At 38.1% G+C, this 9,336-nt stretch overlaps 1 protein-coding gene across 3 annotated transcripts in view; it reads right to left on the bottom strand.

The window, feature by feature from the left end:
- The window catches only part of sox5 (SRY-box transcription factor 5), a 235,301-nt gene extending 226,226 nt beyond the window's left edge, over positions 1–9,075 (bottom strand). For 2 of the 3 annotated variants that reach the window (XM_051107068.1, XM_051107071.1), the window contains exons 1-2: positions 8,813–9,075; positions 8,566–8,697 (exon numbers count right to left, since the gene is read on the bottom strand). The gene's annotated coding sequence lies outside the window, so the exon portion shown is untranslated. The remainder of the gene's footprint in view (positions 1–8,565; positions 8,698–8,812) is intronic. The other variant, XM_051107069.1, reaches the window with a different exon arrangement.
- Between the last annotated feature and the right edge of the window lie 261 nt (positions 9,076–9,336).

The raw sequence follows: 9,336 nt of genomic DNA, 5'->3' as shown, positions 1-9,336 counted from the left end.
AAGGTTTTAAATATTAAATTAATGTAGAAACGTCATAAAGATAGTATTTTTTCATAGCAGTTATGACTGAAGGTGAGTATCACTGATGTCTTTAGGAAATTCTTTTTTTCCTGATATTTAACCATTGACTACAGCCATTCAACATTACTGTTTAATTGAGCACTGTCAATTTTAACATTTTAACAGTTTTATGCAAAAGTTTGGGAGCCCCTTAAGAAAAGGTTCAAACATTCACTGATGCTCCAGAAGGAAACATGATGCATTAAGAGCCGGGGGGTGAAAACTTTTGAACAGGATGAAGATGTCCAAATTTTTCTTATTTTGTTGAAATATTATTTTTCCCCCATTTAGTACTGCCCTTCAGAAGCAACAGAAGATACTTGCATGTTTCCTGGAAGACAAATTAAGTACAATTTACCTTGATATTCAAATTCAAAAAGTTTTCAACCCCTGGCTCTTAATGCATTGTGTTTCCTTCTGGAGCATCAGTGAATGTTTGAACCTTTTTTTAAGGGGCTCCCAAACTTTTGCATAAAACTGTTAAAATGTTGAAATTGACAGTGCTCAATTATACAGTAATGTTGAATGGCTGTAGTCAATGGTTAAATATTAGGAAAAAAAGAATTTCCTAAAGACATCAGTAATATTGATATCAGTGATACTCACCTTCAGTCATAACTAATATAAAAATATACTGTCTTTATGATGTTTCTACATTAATTTAATATTTAAAAACTTTAATGTAATTTTAGATGCGATTAATTGTGACTAATCACGATTATTTTTTGAAAAACGTGCAATTAATTAGCCATTTTTTTCCATCGTAAAAAGTACACAGACATATCTTGCAAAATAAGAGCAAGAGTTTTTCGACATACTCTACGTTTTTGAGCCGGAGTACACAGACGATGAACTTCTGGTGATTCAAAGACGTGATTCATAGTAGTGATGGGAAGTTCGGATCATTTTAGCGACTTGAACAAATCTTTTTTCGAGTAATTTCATGCATTTTAGCAAAATCAGCATCATGTGACAGCCCCATATGATGAACGAACGACTCGAAACAGGTGAACTAATTCCACTACAGAACCTAATAGGATGTTGCGCATGCACAACTGAATGAATCACTCCCCGAGACGACTCGTTCTTCACGAGTCACATTAAAGATTCGTTCAAAATGAACGAATCGTTCAAGAACGACCCGTGAACACGCATCCCAGACCCTGTGCTACACGAGCTTTTGTGCTTAAAAAGTATACACATTTTTATTTTTCGAAAAAAATGACAGATCATTTCGCTAGATAAGACCCCTCTTCCTCGGCTGGGATCGTTTAGAGCCCTTTGAAGCTGCATTTAAACTACATTTTGGAATTATATGAAGAAAAATCCTGAAATTCTTTCCTCAAAAACCATAATTTCTTTACGATTGAAGACAGAAAGACATGAACATCTTGGATGACAATGGGGTGAGTAAATTTGTAAATTGTTGTTCTGGAAGTGGAGTTCTCCTTAAAGACACAAATCTGGATAGAAGGGTCGGAGCGTAGGGTCAGACAGATCACAAAGCGTTTTCAACACACAGAACGTCCCTCGCCATGATCACAGTGTCGGACGCCACCAGCACTAGGGATCTAATCAGCAACTTTCTTAAGCACACGTAGCAAACAGCAAGATACCGTTCCTCCCTGTATCTTCGTTCCTCTCCGCCCTGTCCGTGGCTTCCTTTCAGACTAGATTCAGGTCAACAGCAACAAACGCAGAGAGTGTCCTTTCATCAGGCATTGTTTGGCTTGTGTCTTTCACACTAGGGAAACACAATCAGCGGGTAAGAAGAAAGACAAGGGAGACGGAGGGAGACCACAAAGGGAGCTGATTTTTCTCTTGGCTCATAAAATGTATTATTAATCCAATTTTTACATGGGCCCTTAAATTTGTCTCAACGGGGGAGGGGGGGGGGGGAACTGGATTGAGCAAATTAATGAGGTAAACGTAATGATCTGAGATGATCAAAGGCAATCGGTGTTGAGCAAGTACAGGCCACCAATTAGGAAAATAAGCCCAGGAACGGACTTAAATATGCACCACGGCAAACGATGAAAGACAGGGTCGGCGGGAACGTACTAATTTCCCTAAACGAAATAGTTGAGTTATGCAGCGAGATGACTCGAGTGTGGTGGTTAAGGACGGAGATTAGAGGAGGAACGCAGAAACCTTGAAATCCCACAAGACCACAAGAACAATCGGTTTTGAAAAGGCACAATGAGATGAGCTGCTATTCAGCAAACTCTTTTGAGCGAACGCTCGAGTGTCGCAAATCTGACACTGCAAATCGGAGGTGAAATAAATAAACGAATAGATCAATTAAGCTAACAAAGTCGTCGTGCAATTTTAAAAATGTTCTTGGCCTTTGTGATGAAGAGCATCAACTCTTGACGTACGTTGCTTGTAGCTTTTAAGCGACAAATGCTCGTCATTATTATTCAGCATGATAGAAGCGTGCCCTCTCATTTATTCTTGATTGATCAAAGTGTCAAGGCAACCCAGCCCTCACACACATCCACTTTCAACAGAGGACCTTTCAAGTGTTTCTGCGTGATAGAGGAGCACCGTCACCAAACACTGTCCACCACAAACATTTTAACAGAAGCTAGCCTTCATCCTTCATCATGTACAGATGGGGTTGCACTTGGGGTTAACTATTGATGACCAATCAAGTGATAAACAGACAGGAACTTAAACAGGAAGAGACCATTTGACTGAAATGTAAAGCAACCAACCACAGTTTGTCTTGCGTGCCACGTCGGGGCAGGTTTATCTGAAACAGAATACACAAACATTAAAAGCAGTGTGAATGATATCAAACGATTCCACAGAAATGACAAAACATAACGGCAGCTTCTGTGAAAGTAGGTGTCGTTCATTAGTAATTGATAATTGTGAAAGTGTTTTTACAGTACAGCATGTGGGCAGAAAAGCTTCTCACACTTTCTTTAGTATTCAAAGCATGTGTACATGCAAAAAAAAATGCACAATTTTGTTATTCTAAATTAGTGAGATTTATTGTAAGGTCACTTACCTATTCAATTTTCTAATAATAATACACATACAAAAAGAAAACGGTCTTAACACATTTCATGTTTCTAAGGCGACCAGGAGTCTATCATTCTATTACTCTATTATTATTACTTTTAAAAAACTTGTTCTCTAGTCAAAGAGATTTGAAAAGAAAAAAAAAACTTTTATTTTAAAGAAAGAAAGTGCTCCTGTGACACAACTTCAAGTGCTTCGCATTAAGCTGTGTCAAAAGGGATAAGTTGGACCACTGGATAAAATTCAAGAAACTAATGCTTTTATTCATCAAGGATGCATTAAATTGATGTGACAGTAAAGTTAGTTATAATATTACAGTTTCTATTTCTAAACTACCAGTCAAAAGTTTTTAAGATTTTTAATGTTTTTTTTAAAGAAGTCTCTTCTGCTCACCAAGCCTGCATTTATTTGATCCAAAGTACAGCAGAAACAGTACAATTTTGAAATATTTTTACTATTTATTTTTACTATATAACGGTTTTCTATTTGACTGTTTTCTGATTTGCTGCACAAAAAACATTTATTATTATTATTATTATTATTATGTTGAAAACAGCTGAGTAGAAGTTTTTCAGGTTTCTTTGATTAATAGAAAGTTCGGAAGAACAGCATTTATCAGAAATAGAAATCCCTTGTAATATCATAAATGTCGTTATCATCACTTTTGATCAATTTAAAGCATCCTTGCTAAATAAAAGTAAAGTATTAACTTTTATAACTCACCCCCCCCCCACCCCCGCAAAAAAAAAAAAAAAAATTATACTGCCTCCAAGCTTTTGAACGCTATAGTGTATAATGTTACAAAAGTTTTCTTTTGTTACAAATTTTTTTTTACAAAAATTCTGATCTTTGGATCTTTCTATTCATCAAAGAATCCTGAAAAAATGTACTCAACCGTTTTAAATATTGGTAATAATATAAAATGTTTCTTGAACAGCAAATCGGCCTATTAGAATGATTTCTGAAGGATCATGTGACACTGAAGACCTCCAGTCTTGATGCTGAAAATTTAGCTTTGATCACAGGAATAAATTTCACTTTAAAATATATTCAAATAGAAAGCAGTTATTTTAAATAGTAAAAATATTTCAAAATTTTACTGTTTTGTTGTACTTTGGATCAAATAAATGCAGGCTTGGTGAGCAGAAGAGACTTAAAAAAAAAAATTAAAAACCTTACTGTTCAAAAACTTTTGACTAGTGTATATAGTGTGCCACTGCAGAGTTGAGTAATCAGCTTTGCTATCACAGAAATAAATTATATTTTAAAATAAAGTAAAATATAAAACATTTATTTTAAATAAATGCAAATTATGAACTGTTGCTGCACATTATTCATTAAAGCGGTGGCACCCACTGACACACTGTGGCCCCCAGTTTATCCTAAATTTAGAGGAAAAAAAAAGCACAAGTGCAAACGTACTGATAAATAATTAAAACATCTGCACAAGGTTAACACATAAATCCGTTCACACACAAGGTTAGTGAAAGAGACCCAAACTTCTTATAACGAAAAAATGTTCACTGAACATATTCCACAGACTTTCCCAGTTTTCTGGATATTTGCATGTCCCAGAATAGCTCATTTATTCAGAAGTGCTGAGAGGGGGCAAGGGAGGGGGGGCAAGCAGCTGACCTGCCACACAACTGGAACTGCCAGGAATGATCCTCAGATCCCATCCAACTAAAATCAAAACACTGGACCCCACTAGAAAGAGTTCAGCAAGAGCTCAGAACCAATCAGCGCACAGCACAGATGCGCACGCATCCAATCAGAGACCCGTACGAGCCCCGAACTGGGGCAGGGAGCGAAAGCATCACGGGTCACACGCAGCTGTGCGGACGTCCGGCCCAAAGCCACCAGAGCGATGGCCCGAACACATGGCCAGTGCTTCGCTGCTGGGCTGCCTGCACAATCCGAGCCCAGAAACTCAGTTACTTTGTTCTCGCCGCATTTTTTTTTTCCACCCCTCATGATAATGACGACCTGTCCCAGATTCTGTGGTTATGAGAAGAATCACATCAGTTGTATGTCAAAACACAATCACAATGCACTTGGCAGACGGCTCGCCAGAAGAGAGCAGCAGGGAGAGATATCTCTCAATTTGCCAACAATTGAATATTTTATGCTTTCGTAAAGAAACTTAGTGTCTTTCATCCATTCTAATCCTGACCTCAAAATTGGGGTATTTTGGTTCCCAATCTATTTCTGCTGTTCTATAAGCCAGCTTCTGCATGGTTAAGTAGAGACAATGTTAAGACAAGCCTTTTAAGCCCATTAGCCTTATAATTCATATGTCTTGGCAAATGCTATTCAGCGTAGTCCAAGATCTGCTAGCACTATCTTCCTGCTGGCTTGTTGGAGCGGGAGAGAGAGGGAAGGAGACTAAGTAAGAGAGGTGGGAGGAAGTGCAAGCTTTTCGCTCATGCTGAAGAGAGAGAGAGAGAAATGGAAAAGGAAAAGTATGCTCTAGCAGGCCGCCACATGTTGAAGAATTTGTTTACCGTTTCCTGTCCTGTGATCAACACACAGTTCAAACGGACAACAGAGGAGATGCGGTGGGCGAAAGGATTCTGATCTGTTCTTCTGTTCCTGAGGGTCAACATACTTTTAAAGGGACAGTCCACCCCAAAACAAAAATTCAGACATCATTTACTCACCCTCATGTCGTTCTAACACAAAAGAACACATTTCTATTCCAAGAGTCCTTTTATAGCTTATTCATACATGGAAACTGAAGACGTGAGGCAGTGGAACTAAAAAAAATATGAAAATGCAAGGTCTAGAGATGGAGTTTTCTAAGAGTTGAAATTCTTTTGTAACCTGAAGGCCGTGTTTTTAGAATGACACTGAAAAAGATGCAATCGCAGCATTCAAAAGTTTTCAATCCCCATTATAATGGCATGGAAAAGAGCAGCTGGCACATTCTACAAAACTTTTGGAATTTCACATATGAAAAAAGTTAAGGGTGAGTGATTGAAAAACAAAACAGAAAATGCTCTGGCTCTTAGAAATTCCCCCTAGGAAGCACTCAGAAACTTTTCTTGTTCTGTCTGCTTTTCTTTTCATTTTTGTTTTCCAAGATTTTCATTTTTTGTTTTTTCGAGTGTCGGTTCAGATGTGGCCTTAGGGATAAGGACCATACCTGGTCTATAACACTGTTCTGCCAGGGTGATGCATTCACAACACCGGTTAAGTGATGATATGAACAGCAATGTGAATTTATCTATCTGAATGATGAGAGTAAATGAGTGAGCGAGAGAGAGAGAGAGACAGAGAGAGAGAGAGAGAGAGAGCGCATGCACAGTGATTTTTCTCTCCCTCCCTGCAATCGGAAACCAATCCCTGATTCTGCGTTGAGATATGGAGAAACTCTGCGACTAACACGGCCTAAAATAACTCTTACGGCATGATATTTTCGACGAGTGTTTTTTTTCAATGGGAGTTTCTGTTGGAGTTCTTGTATTAAAAACAGCAACATCCAAGATCTAATGTGTGGTTATGTACTTATCAGAGAGGAATTCATTCAGAACAAAGTCAGTGGGTTTTGAATGAAGAAATATAAATTCACTCTTAAAAGAGACTCTTGTAAGTGCCCGAGAAGGGAGAGAAATGAAGGGAAAAAGACTCATTATGCAAATTATGACGGAAAAGTGAGGCAAGGCTTTGTGGGTAATAGCCAAAATTCACTCCATGTAAAGTGTTAATAAACGTTTGCCAAAAAAAAGGAACAGCCTCGGTGCATTCAACTTAACCCACTAAGAAAAAAAGCTGAATTCATTGACAAAACGACAACAATCATTGTGAACTTTTTCTTTTTTGCTCAGAGACCTTTGTCTTCCTATTATATTACATTTCATTCCTATAATAAATTATACAAATCACAGCAGTTGATTATCTGACTACTTTATCACAACGTTTATGAATTTGTGAACACTGAAATCAATCACCAACGTATTAGAGCCAACACCGTAATATACGACTTACTCGAGCAAATTACTTCTCTCCTCTCAACACAAGTCAGCGTTAATTTTTCATTAGATTTATGTGTGAACTCAGCAGCTGAATTTTATGGCGTTCACTGACGATCTGTCTTACACCATTAAGAGGCATTACAATATTTAAAAATTATACGTTTTCTGTGCAAGTCAAATTTGTGAATGCAAACAAAGTGTGACCCTGGACCACAAAACCAGTCTTAAGTAGCACGGGTATATTTGTAGCAACATTCAAAAATACACTGTATGTGTCAAAATTATCATTTCTTTCTTTTATGGAAAAAATCATTAGGGTTATTAAGTAAAGATCATGTTCCATGAAGATATTTTGTAAATTTCCTACCGTAAATATATTAAAACTTAATTATTGATTAGTAATGTGCATTGCTAAGAACTTCATTTGGACAACTTTTCTCCCTCAGATTCCAGATTTTCAAATAGTTGTATCTTAAACCATACATCAATGGAAAGCTGATTTATTCAGCATTATTCAACAGATGACGTATAAATCTCACATTTTAAAAAAAGTGAACCTTATGACTGGTTTTGTGGTCCAGAGTCCACAAATATGCATAAAACAACAGACTGTACAGTACATGCCTAACATTATACAATTATGGTGCGTGTAACTTAATTATAACATGCATATCTCAAAGTCATGTTCTGAGAGATTTCATAAAGTTTTTTAGAAGTCAAATAATATACAAGTCATATTTAAATGTCAAAGAGCCTCTAAGACGATTAAGTGAATTTCAAATCAACACTCATAGATGCATTTGCTGATATACAGTAACAGTTTTCCTACACTAATTAAGAGGATAAACATTAACTGTCAGAAATATATTACAAATATATAAGTTAACACTATTGAACTACATAGCTTATCATAAGTGCTTATCTACTGACTATTGCACATCTGTCTTCTGCTCATATTAGTTTGTTTGTTTGTTTTTTGTCCTGTTTTAGAATTGCAACATGTATTATTTTAGTTTAATTCTGAGTGTTTATTCTACTTTATATTGTTTCCAAAATAATGCATAGCCTGTGGGTTTGCAGGAAACATATTTTCCTAACTCTTCAAAGTGACAGACCTTAATTTAGAGGAAAAACAGCAAATATATTAGTTTAATAAATGCATCTGTGCGCATATGCACAGTAGCTAAAAGAAAAGTAATCAATTCCGATCTGAAGAGAATTCTGAAACTGACAGCATTCCGGATTGAGATCTGCTGCGGTTTAAACAGGAATGATCGACTTGCTGATGATTGGAGGGAAACGCGCTCTAATCCCAGCTGGATTACTACGACTATGGAAAGGGGAAAGATCGCAATAGCGGGCTGAGAGAGAGGGAGAGATCGCGGAGCTCCTGCCCGTTAACGCCGCTCAACAACAGGCAGTCACGCAAGCGCTCATACCGAGCATGAAAACACACGCACATATCACAAGTTAAAGTTCAATGCGGTCTCAATTCACTCACCTAATGCTGTGTGCGGCTTCGTCCACGTGTCTCGAAGGAAAACGACCCTCCGGGAAAAGGGCGAACAGGGTCGGGATGTTTTATTTGGGTTGATTTGCGCTGGTCTCTCAAGGACGAGGTGAAATCCCAGGGCTGGTCACACACAAACAACAACGCCAGAGCAAATTACAAAAGGCAAAGACTTGGGGGAGGAGAAGTCAATTTGTTTCGTGTTCTAAACAACAGGCTCTGAGCCAAGAGTGGTTACCTTAGCGCCAGTACTCGCAAATGTGTCAAAACTGGACCATTTAAATCCAACACACTGGGCTTGGCTAAAGCGCTACATGCAGTTCAAAGCAGTTAGTGTGTTCGCTCTACCTGAGGCGCATCGCGACCATTCTCGTGAGTTTCTCGTCAAATATTTCCGTCTAAACGCAGGCTGTATGTCATATCCCACACTCGAAGACTGCGTTTGGGATGTCTAAATGTGAGTGAGCGTTCAGGTCAGTTTTGACACACTTTGGTATTCATTCACAGTTGTCCTCAGCCGCGCTTAAACTCCTCTTCACAGGGGTCTAATCAGCGCGCAAGCCCCTCCAGGTGCCTTATATTAAGGCGCGCACGCTTTAAAAATGTCAATAACCATCATGCCATCTTCACTGGCATGGCTACGCGTGAACCTCTAGCTAAAATTATTGTCAGGATGAGGGTAAATGCTTTATAGCGTACCTGTATGGCGCAGAGATGCGCACAGGTGTTCACAGCAGTTCGTCATGAACGCCCTGTTTGTTT

This window comes from Labeo rohita, chromosome 4, assembly GCF_022985175.1.
Source record: "Labeo rohita strain BAU-BD-2019 chromosome 4, IGBB_LRoh.1.0, whole genome shotgun sequence".
Taxonomy (NCBI): domain Eukaryota; kingdom Metazoa; phylum Chordata; class Actinopteri; order Cypriniformes; family Cyprinidae; genus Labeo; species Labeo rohita.
Note: the sequence above shows the minus strand (reverse complement) of the source record. Positions and strands in the feature narration are given on the sequence as shown.